General features: G+C 35.6%; 1 protein-coding gene across 1 annotated transcript in view; it reads left to right on the top strand.

Moving 5' to 3' along the window:
* The first annotated feature begins 6,726 nt into the window (after positions 1–6,726).
* The window catches only part of CDH10 (cadherin 10), a 111,104-nt gene continuing 103,971 nt past the window's right edge, over positions 6,727–13,859 (top strand). The window contains exon 1 of the mRNA XM_072035007.1: positions 6,727–6,855. The gene's annotated coding sequence lies outside the window, so the exon portion shown is untranslated. The remainder of the gene's footprint in view (positions 6,856–13,859) is intronic.

Genomic DNA, 13,859 nt, shown 5'->3' on the forward strand with positions numbered 1-13,859 from the left:
TTATCTAGTATATTATCTATATTGAGATAATATAGTTATATTATCTATATATATATTCTATATGTATATTTATATATTATCTATAGTTATATTATATATATCTATAGTTATATTCTCTATATCTAGTATATTATCTATATCTATATTATCTAGTAGTAGCAGCATTATCTAATTCCCTACAGGAGGAGGAAACCTCTGTTAAAGAGCAAAGTTTACCCCCTTCTGTAAGGAAGTAGATAATTCCTGTGCATGTTTTTTCCATTTTCCATATTGAAAATGATTTCTGAAAGATATATTGGCAAGAACTGGAGATTTTTAATAAATAAATAAATTCTAAAAGAAATCAGTTGCTGTAAATTTAGAAATATTAAAAATATTTCTCTTGATTCTCCTCTCTTCTCTCAGCTTTCCCTAGGTTATGTCATACACTGCTGGCTTTGAACTTACTACATAGTGACTGTGAAAACAAATGTGTCATTAATGTTTTTCATTTAAATGGTTCCCATCCAACTCCTTGTCTCAGACACTTAGAATGATCTGAAATGCTTACTTTCTTTTTACATATTTTAGGCTTATTATTAAAGATAGAAATACTGAACACTGTAGTGCATTTAGTTAGCTAATAAAAGATTACAGTTTGAATTAGAAAACATATCTTCAAATTACCCTTATAAAATGGTTTAAGATAACTACATTAGGTACCAAATTTTGGAGATTTGATACACACTTAGCAATAAATAAATAAATAAATAAAAGAAAATCCCATGATTTCTTCTATTTGTTAATTTTCCTCCCTTTGCTTTCCAGTAATTACTTTTCAGTGTCCACAGTTTTTAGTTCTCTCTCTCTCTCTCTCTCTCTCTCTCTCTTTTTTTTTTTTTTTTTCCCTGTTTTCCCTCCTGCCTAGTGCTCTTACTTGACTTACATGTTCCTGTGAAGGATGGCATGTGCTTGTTCAGCGGTTACAGTAGATGTGCATCTGCATTGCCTTGTGTTGAAACAAGTGAACAGGAATCCTACTGGCCTCACTGCTATTGCGGCTTCTGCCTTAGGTAGGTGGTCCTCCCTTGGAAGCTCAGTCTGAGGCAGACACAAAATGAAAATCTCATCCAGTCCTTGGAGAGTGGGTTTGTGAACAAATCTTTGACATGGTTGCCATAACTAACTCTTTGTAAGGAGCCAGTAGATGCCATCTGCTGGGAGCTCCTTACAGATTGCTTGATTTGGCAACAAGGAAGAAAAATAGGGCCTTTTTTTTGCAAAGATGCTCAAGTATCTGAATCTGTTTTCCAAACCTTTTATTTATCTCACTCAGCAGAGTGGAATCTTAATTTAAATAAGTTCCATTATTTCAGGCTATATTTTAATAAAATTGTACAAAAGATTGAAGATTTTGGGGTTTCTCTTGATATGAAGAAAATGATACAGGGAGGTTCACCTCAAATCCATGCATGATGTGGGTTGCCAATGCAACTATGCATGTGAATCACCAAGATTATCAATGTGCTGCATCAGCTGAACATCTGGAACTGTGAATTCTAAAATAAATTTCATTTTGTTGCTTGAATTTGCAGTAAAACTTCATTAGAAAAATGAATGTCTGATTGAAAGGGCTGATACATGCTCAAAGCTGTGTAAGGGTTTGGATGATTTTCTTCCTGTGTTCATAGTATATATCTTCCAAATTTTTGCAAGTTTGATCCAAGGCAGATTTCTACTATTTTCCTCTTCCTTTCAAAAGAAAATAAACATTATTGATTTATTTCTTTTTTCATATGCTGTTAGGCATTTTGATCTCTTTCTTCCTTCTGATTTTCAATTTTTATTTTTTTTTTGACATTGATTTGTATTTAAAGCAAAACAAAAATGGTCTGTGTTAACTCTTCTTTACATTTGTCTTTAGTACTTTGGATATTCTTGCAAGATGTTGCTTTGGAAAAGAAGACATAATCACTTCTAATTTTTATGTGGTACAACATAAAAGTGTACTAGTTATACAGCATTATTTAATGTGTCTTGCCAAATGCACAAGGATAACAAGACAATTAAATATTCTAAGGCTGATTAAATATTCAGCTAAGGCTGATTTATCTATTTATTTATTTAATGAAGAATTTTAAAGTTCCTAGCAAGAGGTTTTTTCATTGAATACAGAAAGCCTGGGAGTATATAAAACAAAAGATGGTGGAGAAATGGAAGAAACCTTAGTAAGATACATTAATGCATGTATGCATTGTGAAAGAATTCATAAAATAAATATGAGGTGAAAACCATAAGACTAGAAGTGAATGAGACCAAGAGGAACACTGGAAAGCTTAAAGGATTAAAATTGATTAGAAACTCTTCTGTCTGTAGGGAGGAAGAAGTTGTAGAGGGGGCAGGAAATGAGAAGTTCTTACTGTTCTTACTTCAGTTTCTTCTTGGAAAAGATCCAGTGTTCAGTCAAAGAAAGGAGAATTGGAGATTTGTGAAAGGACTCGTAGAGACTGCAGGAATAGCACTCACATTAACTAGAGGAATAGAGGTTGGTCCATGGCTAAAGAAAGAAAAAAAAAACATAAAAAGCATTTTAGACATGGGCTCTCCACCCTTGCAGGTGGGAGGATGTTGGGGTGGCAGACAGTTGTTTGGAATGTAAGGGTACAGAGAAGAATTCAAAGTGGTCTGAAACTTGGAGAGGTTAATTTTGTCTGCTTCCTTCCTAGTTAATGCCAGCTCCTTCAGTTTCACCACGGCATCTCTTTGGAATGGTTGGTATAATTCAGAAAATGACTTTACCTTCTGCAAAGCAAAGCAGTAGGGTTAATATTAAGAAAACATTTTTAGGGAGCTATACAACCATTCTGGGTTGGTAGTTCTTTCTCGCTGAGTCTCCTGTTGCTAGACTGGGACAAAAATTAAGGTGAAATACAACTCGGTATTTGACTGAATAATAAAAAGCCTAGCAGACCAAGAGTCAAATCAAGACAATAAATGAATATTTTTCCAATAGGCTTATACCCTCTGTTACCTATCTAGTAACCTTAGGAGTAATGGATATCAAATTCCCATTGTAACATATTTTCTTTATTATTTTGAGCAATGTACCGTAGTTCAGATGTTCCCAGGTATTTCTATTTTTAAAAAGGAAGAATGAGGGAAGAGAAGGTGCTGGTAAGAGTGCAAATATTTTTTGATTATAGGGAGAGAGATTCTGCATTATCAAATATATGAAAAATGGTATCAATTGCTTGTATATGTATGACTCAATCTTTTCTTTTTTTTTTTTTTTTTTTCCTCTAAAGTCTATAATATGTCTCTCAAGGGATTTTAAATACTCTAGAGTGCATTGGTAGTTTGAAAAAAAAAAATAAAGCTGAACACTGACAGCAACCTTTCCAGCTTGAAGAGAATGTAAAAAGTCTCGCTGTCCTAGTAAAAAACATGACCATTTCCACAGAGAGATGATGGCTTTTGGCAAATTATGTCCCACTCAAAGAATTTTGCCTTTGACCAAATTAAACAAAGTTTTGGCTGTGATAGAGATGAAATATACTTTTGATCTTCTTTAATAATGTACCCAAGGTTCAAATGTCATCTTTCTTTCATTGCACCTTTCTTTTCATTGCACCCTAATGCCACTTTAATATCAAGCCCTCTATCCAGTGCAGATGAACACAAATCCAGGCAATGCTTAGCAACAGATAATGGCTGGTGGTGTATGCAAGTGTCCGAGACTCTTTAGCTTTTATTTATATTTGACTAGAGTTATGTATTTATCAATAATTTGAATGGGAAAAATAATTAACGTGCCAATATTATCTCTTTGAAGCTGTCTCCTGAGCAGCCAAATCTTTGATTTTTTTCATTCATTCTTGAGTCAATACCTGTTAATTGAACTTTGCAAATATACATTTTTCCAAATAAAATACTATATTTCTTTCTAGAATAAGTTGTCGTCTCCTCCCTCCTGCCCCCTCCCCCCCCCCCCCCCCCCCTATTTTTTTAATAAATTTAATTATTTTGAAACTGTGAAACTAGACTGACAAATGATTATAGGTGCTACCTCAGCAACTTTGATATTCTGGGCATTTTAAGGTGCTACTTCACCTTGGTTCTTCTAGTGGCATTAAAGCTTTTTTTAACTAAAGTCTCAGTCTACTAAGGTAGTCTGAGATAAATATTCAAGATCTCTTCACTTGTTAATGCTCAAACTTCTGCAGAGGGAGAGAATACAGGCCTGTCTTTTGGTCATTCAATCAGTTTGAAATGTAACTTCAGAAATGAAATATAATAAAATGTTAATGGGCTAAAAATGGTGTATGATTTGTGTGATAAGTCATTTTCAGAGAGTCAATAAACTGAAGCCCTTCTAGATTTTATATTGACATAAACAATGCAAAGTAAGAAATGGTATTTAAAAAGATCATATACATTATTTTATTTTTTTTAAAAAGAAGAAATTCTCTTAATTGGTGGAAGATGTATGAGTTTGCAGGAGCCTAATTTCCAGTGCATTTGTTCGTTCTGCCTGGTTGACTTTTTAAGCTAAATTACACTGAAGATTTAGTGTTCATTCATCCTTTATAAGACACAAGAAAACCCTCGTTCAGAGGAGATGTTACAAACATTATAACACCAAGAAAGATTTGGGCAGTATCTCCTGTGGCATAATACAAGGTATACACTCACACTGCCATTGGCTATTGCTCACCTCCTTCTACCCTTTTTTTAGATGCACAGAATAACATCTTGTCCTGGAATAAGAATGATTCAATATTAATTGCTTTGTTCCATAACCTGTGGAGTTATGTAGGGTTTTGTTTCTTTACTTCTTTATCTGCAGATCATGCAGATTCCCACCCCATCCCCTCCAAAATGTGCTGACATTAATAGGGATGTTTATTATAATATATTATTATATTGTAATATAACATTTTTGTACATGATATTTCATAGGTTCATACATGTGTTTATGTGCACATATATAGTCTTTTATTTTACATATATCATAGAATCATAGAATAGTTTGGATTAGAAGGGATCTTAATGATCACCTAATTCCAATCCTCCTGCTATGGGCAGGGACACCTCCCATTAGACAAGGTTGCTCAAAGCCCCCTCCAGTGCAGCCTGTAAAACACATTTGTTTTTAATGTATCATGACATAAAACTGTTCTAATAGCTTGTACATTACTGCCATTTCTTCTATAAGCTCCCAAAATAATATGCATTACAAAATGTGAGGTATGTATGTATCTAAATGACTTCAAAAGAGTAGAGAAATGCCTTGAAAAAGGATGGCAAATCTCCTCTGAAAAGTTTATTAGGAAAAATTATATATGTGGCTAACCATGTTTTATTTGATTAAAGAAGTGTAGCTTAATCAGAATCCTTAACTTTCACCCTGTCATTCATCTAAAAGACTTACTGCAATCAAAAGTGTGTCTATGTGGTTGAGGAAAAGCTGTGTTTTCATCTCAAGATGAGAGTGCATCTCAAGATGCATTATACTGAGTCTTTATCTTCAGTTCTGTTATTAAACTAGGAAGTTACCACTGTGTACAAAATGACCCTGTCCCAAGGCTTGTTAAATTCCACACTTTTTCAGTGAACTGGTAAAAAAAGGATAAAACCAAAATAAAACCAAAATATATTTTCCTAGTCACTTTTGCATATAATTGATTTCCATTCTTAAGAGAAAACAGAGAGAGAGAAAAAAAAAAAAACATGCTATACTTCCTCTTAGCCAAGAAATAAGAAGAGTTACAGTATCTATATAGCCTTTCTGTAGATCACGCTGGTGTTAACCAAATACTTTGCTTATTAACTGACATTTGTCACCTTACTTTGTTATGGAAGAAGAGGCTTTGGGGCATATCTAACCTTGCCCTAACCCACTGTATGTGCCTGCAGGTACCCTGTTTGGCTGACAAGTAACTTAGGGCTCTGGGAATAGTAATCAGGTAATTATTCTCACAGAAAATGTCACAATTATATTAGTTTAACCCAAATAATTTTATAAGCTCTTTTGCCATGTGGAAACTCTCTAGATTGTGAATCTCATGAAAAAGTAGCAGTAACTATAATTAGAAAGACCTGTGCTTTTGTCCTGAATGGTTCATTTGCTCATACACAAAAATAAACCTGTGTTCCCTGGTTATTATTGATTTTCTTATGCATTGCTGGAGAGAGATGGAATGATTTGTGCACAGTTGCTTATATTAGAAATATTCTGGTTTTTGAACTCAATGTATGATTTAGGTGAACAGATTTCCTAAATATAGTTACCATATCAAAGTTTAACCCTCACATATTTTAACAAATACACCTAATGTAATGCAATTTCCTTCTTTATCATTCTTTGTTCTTCCCTTTTCTTTTCCACATGTAGACATAAATCTGGAAGTTTTGAAGCAGAGGCTGGATGATGGTACTTCAAAAATGAGGTAATCTGTGGAATAGAACTGCTCATATTCAAGGTAAGGGGATAATGATATAGTATTTGTTTTATATTTTTTTTTATTTTTAAGTAATTAAGTACTGTCTCATTATGTTTTCCATTACAGTATATTCAAAGTACCATTTTAAAATATTCAAAGGAAAGCAAAGGGTTTTATTTTAAAAAATTGTACTGAGTTTATATGTCAAGGTTTTGGTAGCCAGTGGGCTGCAGGGGTGGTCTCTGTGAGCAGAGCACAGCAGCTGCTCAGAACCAGCTCCAGCCAGCTCCAAAAGGGCCCCACTGCTGGCCAGAGCTGAGCCAGGGAACAACACTGGTTGGGCTTCTGGGAGAACAGACTTAAGGAAGAGAAAAAACTGCTTTGCCACATCAGTTGAGAGAGAGGAGTGAGACACAGCCCTGCAGCCCCCCAGGTGAGTGCAGCAGGAGGGCAGGGTCGCTGCAGGCAGGCAGCAGCAGTTCCCCTGCGGGCTGCGCAGGGAGAGGCCCCCGGTGGAGCAGGCTGTCCCCCTGCAGCCCATGGAGCAGATCTCCACGCTGCAGCCCCCCCCGTGGGTGGAGGAGCCCCTGGTGGAGCAGGTGGATGTGGCCTGGAGGAGGCTGCGGCCCACAGAGAGCCCCCGCAGGGCAGGAGCAGGCCCCGGGCCGCAGCTGCAGCCCCCTCGTGGAGAGGAGCCCCCGCAGGAGCAGGGGGTCTGGGGGGAGCTGCCGCCCAGCCGTGGGGGACCCGTGCTGGAGCAGTTTGCTCCTGGGGGATGGACTCCGTGGTACAGACCCATATGGGAGCAGTTCTTGAAGAGCTGCTGCCTGTGAGAAGCCCACACAGGATCAGTTCAAGAAGGACGGCATCCCGTGGGAGGGACCCGACGTGGAGCAGCGGCAGAGAGTGACTGTGAAGGAGAGGCAGAGATGAAGAGTTAGGGACCAACTGCACCCCCATTCCCTGTTCCCCTCCGCCGCTCAGGGGGAGGAGGTGGAAGAGGGTGGATTGGGGGAAGGTGTTTGGTTTGCTTTTAGTTCCTTACTGCTTTAGTGTACTAGTGATAGGCTATAAATTATATTTATCTCCCTATTCTGAGTTTGTGTTGCCCATGACGATGATTTTTGAGTGATCTCCCTGTCCTTATCTCAACCTTTGAGCTCTTTTCATCATATTTTTACCCTCTTTCCCTTTGAGGAGGGGGAGTGAGAGAGCAGTTGTGGTGGAGATCAGCTGCCCAGCTAGGTAAAACCACCACAAAAAATGCCAACTTGGATATGTGTAGTAAACCAAACAGTGAAAGAATGCAGATCTTGATATGGCTATTCACTTATGTGTATACTCTCAGCATATCAGTAAGAAAGTCAGTAGGTACATGACCTAAATGTAATATCTCTGTCATATGACAGAGATTAGCCTAAAAGGGTAACTCCGTAGCAGTACCTGTCATCTTTTAATAAAACACAATCTTCTCGCATCTCTCAGTTGTTATTTGCTCAGAATCTGAAGGGACACATTTAACTTATACCTAGAAAGTCAAAGATACTGATTCTAAAAGGACAGAAACCAGAAGACTCTAATCACAGTGTTGCTTTTGATTTTCTGGGCATTTTAAGGAGATTAATTTCTGTCCTTTATATCCACAAAGACTGAAAGTGAGAAATAGGGATTTAAATCCAAAATGGCTTTGAAATAATGCATGCTGTTATGAAATAACATAATTGTACTTTGACTGTATGTTGTGAAAATTAGACCAACAGGGCATATTGTCTTGTCTGGGAAACCTGACTTTCTGTTAGCATGACCCAGAAAGAATGCCACTTTGAGAAAAGCAGCATGCCTGTAAGAAGATAACAGTTGTCTTATTTTGTATTACTTTTTTCATTACTGGTACGCCTTACATACCAGGTTTGTCTAATCCTAACTTTGCAGTGACCTCATCTCTGTAGGCTACAATGCTTTGGAGGTGTTTTTTTTGTTTGTTTGTTTTTTGGCCAGTATTTCCTACCTATGCTTCTTTACTCAGTGAAAAGTTCACTGCTGCTCTCTGCAGGCATTGTTCCATCTCTGACTGAATCTGGAGTAAAGAATTCTTCTAGAAGCATTCCTGTGTTCTGAGGAAAATCTTTTGACATTTCAGTGGGGGTCATGCCTTTCAGATTTGTCAAATTTACTGCAAACCCTAGAACTGCTCTTCTAGATCCAAAAAAATCCAAAATATCAAAGCATGCTTATAAAAATATTATGCACTTTAATACCCTTTATAGAAAGTATATAGTCTTTGTAAATCTTTATATTACTATTATTGTGAATATCCAGTTGCTGTGTAATAACATGGTATGAACATCAGCATGACACTTCTTATAGTACTTGGGAATGAATAAAAAACAAATAACGTGGTTATTTTGTAATATTTACTGAAGTTATTTCATGTTCTTTAATGACAAATGAAGCAATTTTCCTCATTATATTTCTGCCAATGTTTTTACCTTTCAGTTTCCTTAAATTTAGAAAATATTTTGTGGAAGATAATTAGGAATTTATAGATATGTTTAGCTTCTAACAAAAATTTAATTGGTTAAAAGCTATTCTCACCCAATCAGGAAAACAAACAAACAAACAAAAAACCATAAAAACCACAGTATCATGTAGTTTTCCAGTCAAAATTAGCTGGCATTGCCTCAGTTTCAGTGAAAGAAAAAAATGCCAGCTGAGAAGGTGAATGATTAATTATGCAGAAGAAATGCAAGGAAACTGTAAGCTTTGCATGAACAATTTGCAAATTGAAGGTGAAATTTATTCATTCTGTAATTAATTTCTCCACTGTAGTGATGAACAGAGATAAGTGATTGGCCGAAATTCACAAAAGGGGTTGATGACAGAGGTGCAACAGAGGTGATTATCTCTAGATCTTGGCCTGTGCAGTTCTGTTAGACTAGACAGCCTTTGCAATTTACAAGCTATTGTATACTACCTATAGTGGGAATTTTCTGTTATTATCAGCTTCTTCCTACTCACATTTTTTTTTCCAGCAAGAAAGACATTAACAGTGAGAGTGATGTCTCATGCATCATCTTCTAGCTTTCACAGTTTAGTGCTAATTCTTTTTTTTTTTTTTAACTCTTTAAGTTGTACCAACCTTAGAAAAAATAGGGAGAGTTCTTTCCTTCACAGTTAAAACTAGGAAGCTGTCACACTTTGAGTGCACTGTACTTTCAATTCAACTGTCCTGTGACCTTCATTTGAAGAAATTTCCCATCTTATTTTCTTTACTTAAAAGCAAACACTAATCAAACCCACACTATATTAAAAATGTTATACAATGATATTCTCTTCTTCAGGGTTCTGTTCTTTTGTCCTCATCTCTTAATTACCAATTCAGCGTATGGCGTTTATGACAAAGTGATTATTAAAAACTATTTGCTAGCTCCTAAAAAACTGTGCTAATAGTCTCCCGTAGGCCTTCATTATACCTTATAACTTCATGTTATGCTGCACAGTAGCGTAATTAAAAAAATGTCAGAACTTGGAACTCTTGAATCCTTCCTTTCTTGGGGATGAGAATGTAGCACGATAAATGACCTAATGAGAGAGTGTACCCAAGCCTCTTGGCTGCTGTCCAGTTTGCAGATAAGCTATAAAAGGCTGTTGGCTGCTTTAGGTCTTCCTTTCTTAGGTTATTTTTATTTATTTATTTATTTTATTTATTTACTGTCCTGGGGCTGAAATTTTATAGTCTTTTAGAAAGCTGTATGCAAAATTCATTTCATGCTACATTGTGACATTTTTGAACCAAAGGAGAAAGCATTAAATGACTGAAGTGTGAATCACTGTTTGGAGGTTTATGTTACTATTCTTACCATATTGTGATGAAATTGTGAAGGGTCAGAGCTTGAAGGTAAATTCACTTCCTAGAACTTTAAGGCCACTTCCTGACCCCTGCATAAATACCTCATTAAAGAAGAAAATGTTTCTAGAAAGGTACATGTTATTTTATTTTGATTTGTGTGTGTGTGTGTGTATCATTGTATTTTTCAAAAGATATGAAATAGTTGTAAGTATCACTCTATGCATATAAAGCCCAGAAAATGCTGGAATGTAACATCTACTTTTCAAATTATATCAAAGTAACAATTCCTGAGCTTCAAGTAATAACAAAAAGAAAACAGTTCACATCTGTTGTTTTCAAAACATGTAACAAAACACAAAATAACACTTTTATCTTTGGGTATGCCTGAGAGCATACAATTTATACAAAAAAGCATAAAGTTGCACATAAATGTAAGTTAACATACAGTCATCTCAAAGCATAGTTTAAATCAAAGCAAGATTTTTCCCTCATCTTATTGAGACTAATCTGTGTAAACCAGCAAGGAAGCAACAAGCTGTGTGTTTTAGCTTTCACTCTATTTAGGTACAACCAAAAGCATCAGTTGCTTTTTTTTTTTTTTTTTTTTTTTTTTCCAAAAATTTTTACTCATCAGATTTCGTAGGCAGTTTTCTCTGCCAACATTTGTTCATCCATTTTTATTTTGGCATCAGATGCTATGCTGTCACCTAAGCAAAATCTCTTTTCCCTTTCTGTTGAGTCTGCCAACAAGGTTGCTACTCTAATTAGTACCAATAACGATTTTTATGTGTGCATATTTATGATGTGGGTACTTATCCATTGGGCAGCTGTCCAATGCAATATAGTGATTTTATGTAAACCACTAACTGGACATTAGGTGACAATGATTTCTCATCTTAAATACAAAGTAAATTGTAGTATAAGGTCCATGCATTATCCTGTTTTCTATTATGTATTTTACTTATTCTGATGATGTCCGTTTCCAAAATTAGACTTGCTTGTAGTTATCATGTGATTTGAATTGTGCTTTAGTATGCTGTTATCTGGATAAAAGTTGTCTTTTGACAATTAACGTGTTTCTTTTCCAGAAAGCTTAATGGTGAAAGGCATGCATACTATGTAGATGCTGATCTTTTAACTGGAGTAAAAGACAGACTGGCTTGAAAATGAGACATTATTTCAGCGACACTTCAGTAGGATACTCTCAATTACAGAAAGATCAGATTCCAAGGTTTGAGAAGGGGCAACCGTGTCATCAAAATCTGGATGGGAACATTCATTGACTTCAGGTAATTTGCCCCTGGGGTTAGAGTTGAGCACATCAGCACTCTGAAGTCTTTTCTGCTGGGTGACAAAAGTCGTTCTACTGCAGCCTGCAGTTCCGTCTCTTTGGCATTCCACTCAAATACTAAGATCATGAACTCAAATCTAGGGTGTTATTTCATAACCAAATCCCTGAAAGTCTCCTGACTGATCTGTCTCTAGAATTGTATTTGGAACAGAGGATCTGGTTATTATTTGACTGTTTCCCAAGGGAGAGGGTGATGGGGGAAGGGGGGAGTTACAGATGGATGGACAGAGGTGGAACAGCTGAATTTAAAGGTTAAAAAACAAACAGTTCTGTTCTGCAGATACTGATGATAGTTTGGCAAACTCTAGTGGGTGTTTTGGTTTTGATTTTTTTCTCTCTTCTTCCTTTCCTACTATTCCTGTACCAAAGATGTTTGCTCACCTGAGGAAATTTAAGACATGCTACTAAGACAAACAAAGGATGATGTATACCAATAGCAGCCACAATATTTTAGCACGAATGCAGAGTTTTGGTGAATTATCTGGCACCAATTTGTTGTTGCTGTTTGGCTTTTTTCCTTAATTCAAATCGAACAAATGACAGATTTTGCTTTGCAGTTGGGGACTTACGGTAAATTTCAGTGTTAACCTGAGGCACTCTTTTTAACTCTGTTGCTTTGTTTCCTTTACAACAAGAACACAAAAACTGCCTAAAACTGCTGTTTGGTGCCAGTCTTTTAACATCAAACTACACAGAATATCATTTTATTGTTTTAGAATGTGACTGTCTCCCCCCTTTAGTTTTCCTTTACTTCTAATATAAAATATAACAGTAAAACTGTGTACATGTATGTCTTCTCTTTATTGTGTTCAGTCTCAGACCAAGTTTTCTGACTTTAGGATACTTAGTTATCAATATGTTTATACACATATCAATAAACATATCAATATCAATATGTTTAGTTCCTACTGTTTGTTTTGAGCATGTCCCTAAGTCCATCCAAATTCTAATGTGACATAGCTGTGTTATACACATACTGAAATTCAGCATATCTTTCAGGTTTTTTGGTTGATTGGTTGGCTTTATTTTTCTGAGCAGGGCTCTGGTTTACCGTCTGTTTTTCTTTCTTTTTTTTTTTTTTTCACAAAGCCTACAAATGTAATTTCTTGTGGTATTTAGATTGAAAAAATATGCTTTATTTGATTTTGTTCTCTGCAAAAATATAAATTCTTTCAAGCCTGAGAATTGATCTAAAGCTGTTTTGCTGTTTAGTAGTTTAGCTGTTCTTAAAATATCACCATCACATTTGCCAAATGCAAAATTGATACATCTAATCTATGTTCTTCCAAATATGTTATCAAGGGAGGAGGGGTTTTTGTGTATTTATTCATTTCCTTGAAATTGCATAGGCATGCACATTCTTATTTAAGTGAAATGGGATGGCACTAAGCCTCCTGATACATAGATAACAACATTGGTATATGATAGTAAAATCACAACCATGCTGCTAAAGCAAACATCAGAATAAAACCTGTGTAGAAAAATGTTATTTACCTGTGAATGCAGAGAAACATATTGATGGTAGAAAGAAATCAAACAGGTTGTTGGGATTGTTTGTACCATTTCCAGTGCCACTGTCACTGGATGGAAACTAAGAAAAGGAAAGACCAAAGAAAAGGAAGAACTAATAACTTTCACATTACTGTTATTGTGGACATCTTTCATAGAAGAGTTGTTTACGCAGTATCATAATTTATATCTGCAAGTAAGCTTCAGGGGTGTTTAAGCCAATACTAACAGAAAAATAACAAACAACTGACTGACATGAAAAGGGGAAAGACAAAGAATAGTTCTAGTGAAGTTAAGTACAGATATTTTCTCTGTTATATTTGTTTTCATAGCATTATACAGAAATAATACCTTTTGTCCAAATCAGATTACATCAATTCTAGCAAAATTTTTCTGCTTGGTTGTATTAATACAGCATTATCTAAATATATATATATATATATATATATATTCTTTCTGTTCATGCCGCTACAAAATATGTTAGGGTACTTGAAGAATGCTACCAATAATGCAGCAATCTTTATGGAAGTTTTAGATCTTTTTCATAATCATTGGAGAAAAAATAGACAGGTTTGAACACAATATAGCTGTTTTATTGACATCCTCCTTAGTAGTTTCAGCTTATGTGTGTGAAGCCTTTTGTAGGAATTATGTTCTATTATACCATGTTTATGGATGTTTTCTAGGTGACTATAAACTTTTTTCTTTTACTGTACTAATACTTACT

Source organism: Anas platyrhynchos, chromosome 2 (genome assembly GCF_047663525.1).
Source record: "Anas platyrhynchos isolate ZD024472 breed Pekin duck chromosome 2, IASCAAS_PekinDuck_T2T, whole genome shotgun sequence".
NCBI classification, from domain to species: Eukaryota; Metazoa; Chordata; class Aves; order Anseriformes; family Anatidae; genus Anas; species Anas platyrhynchos.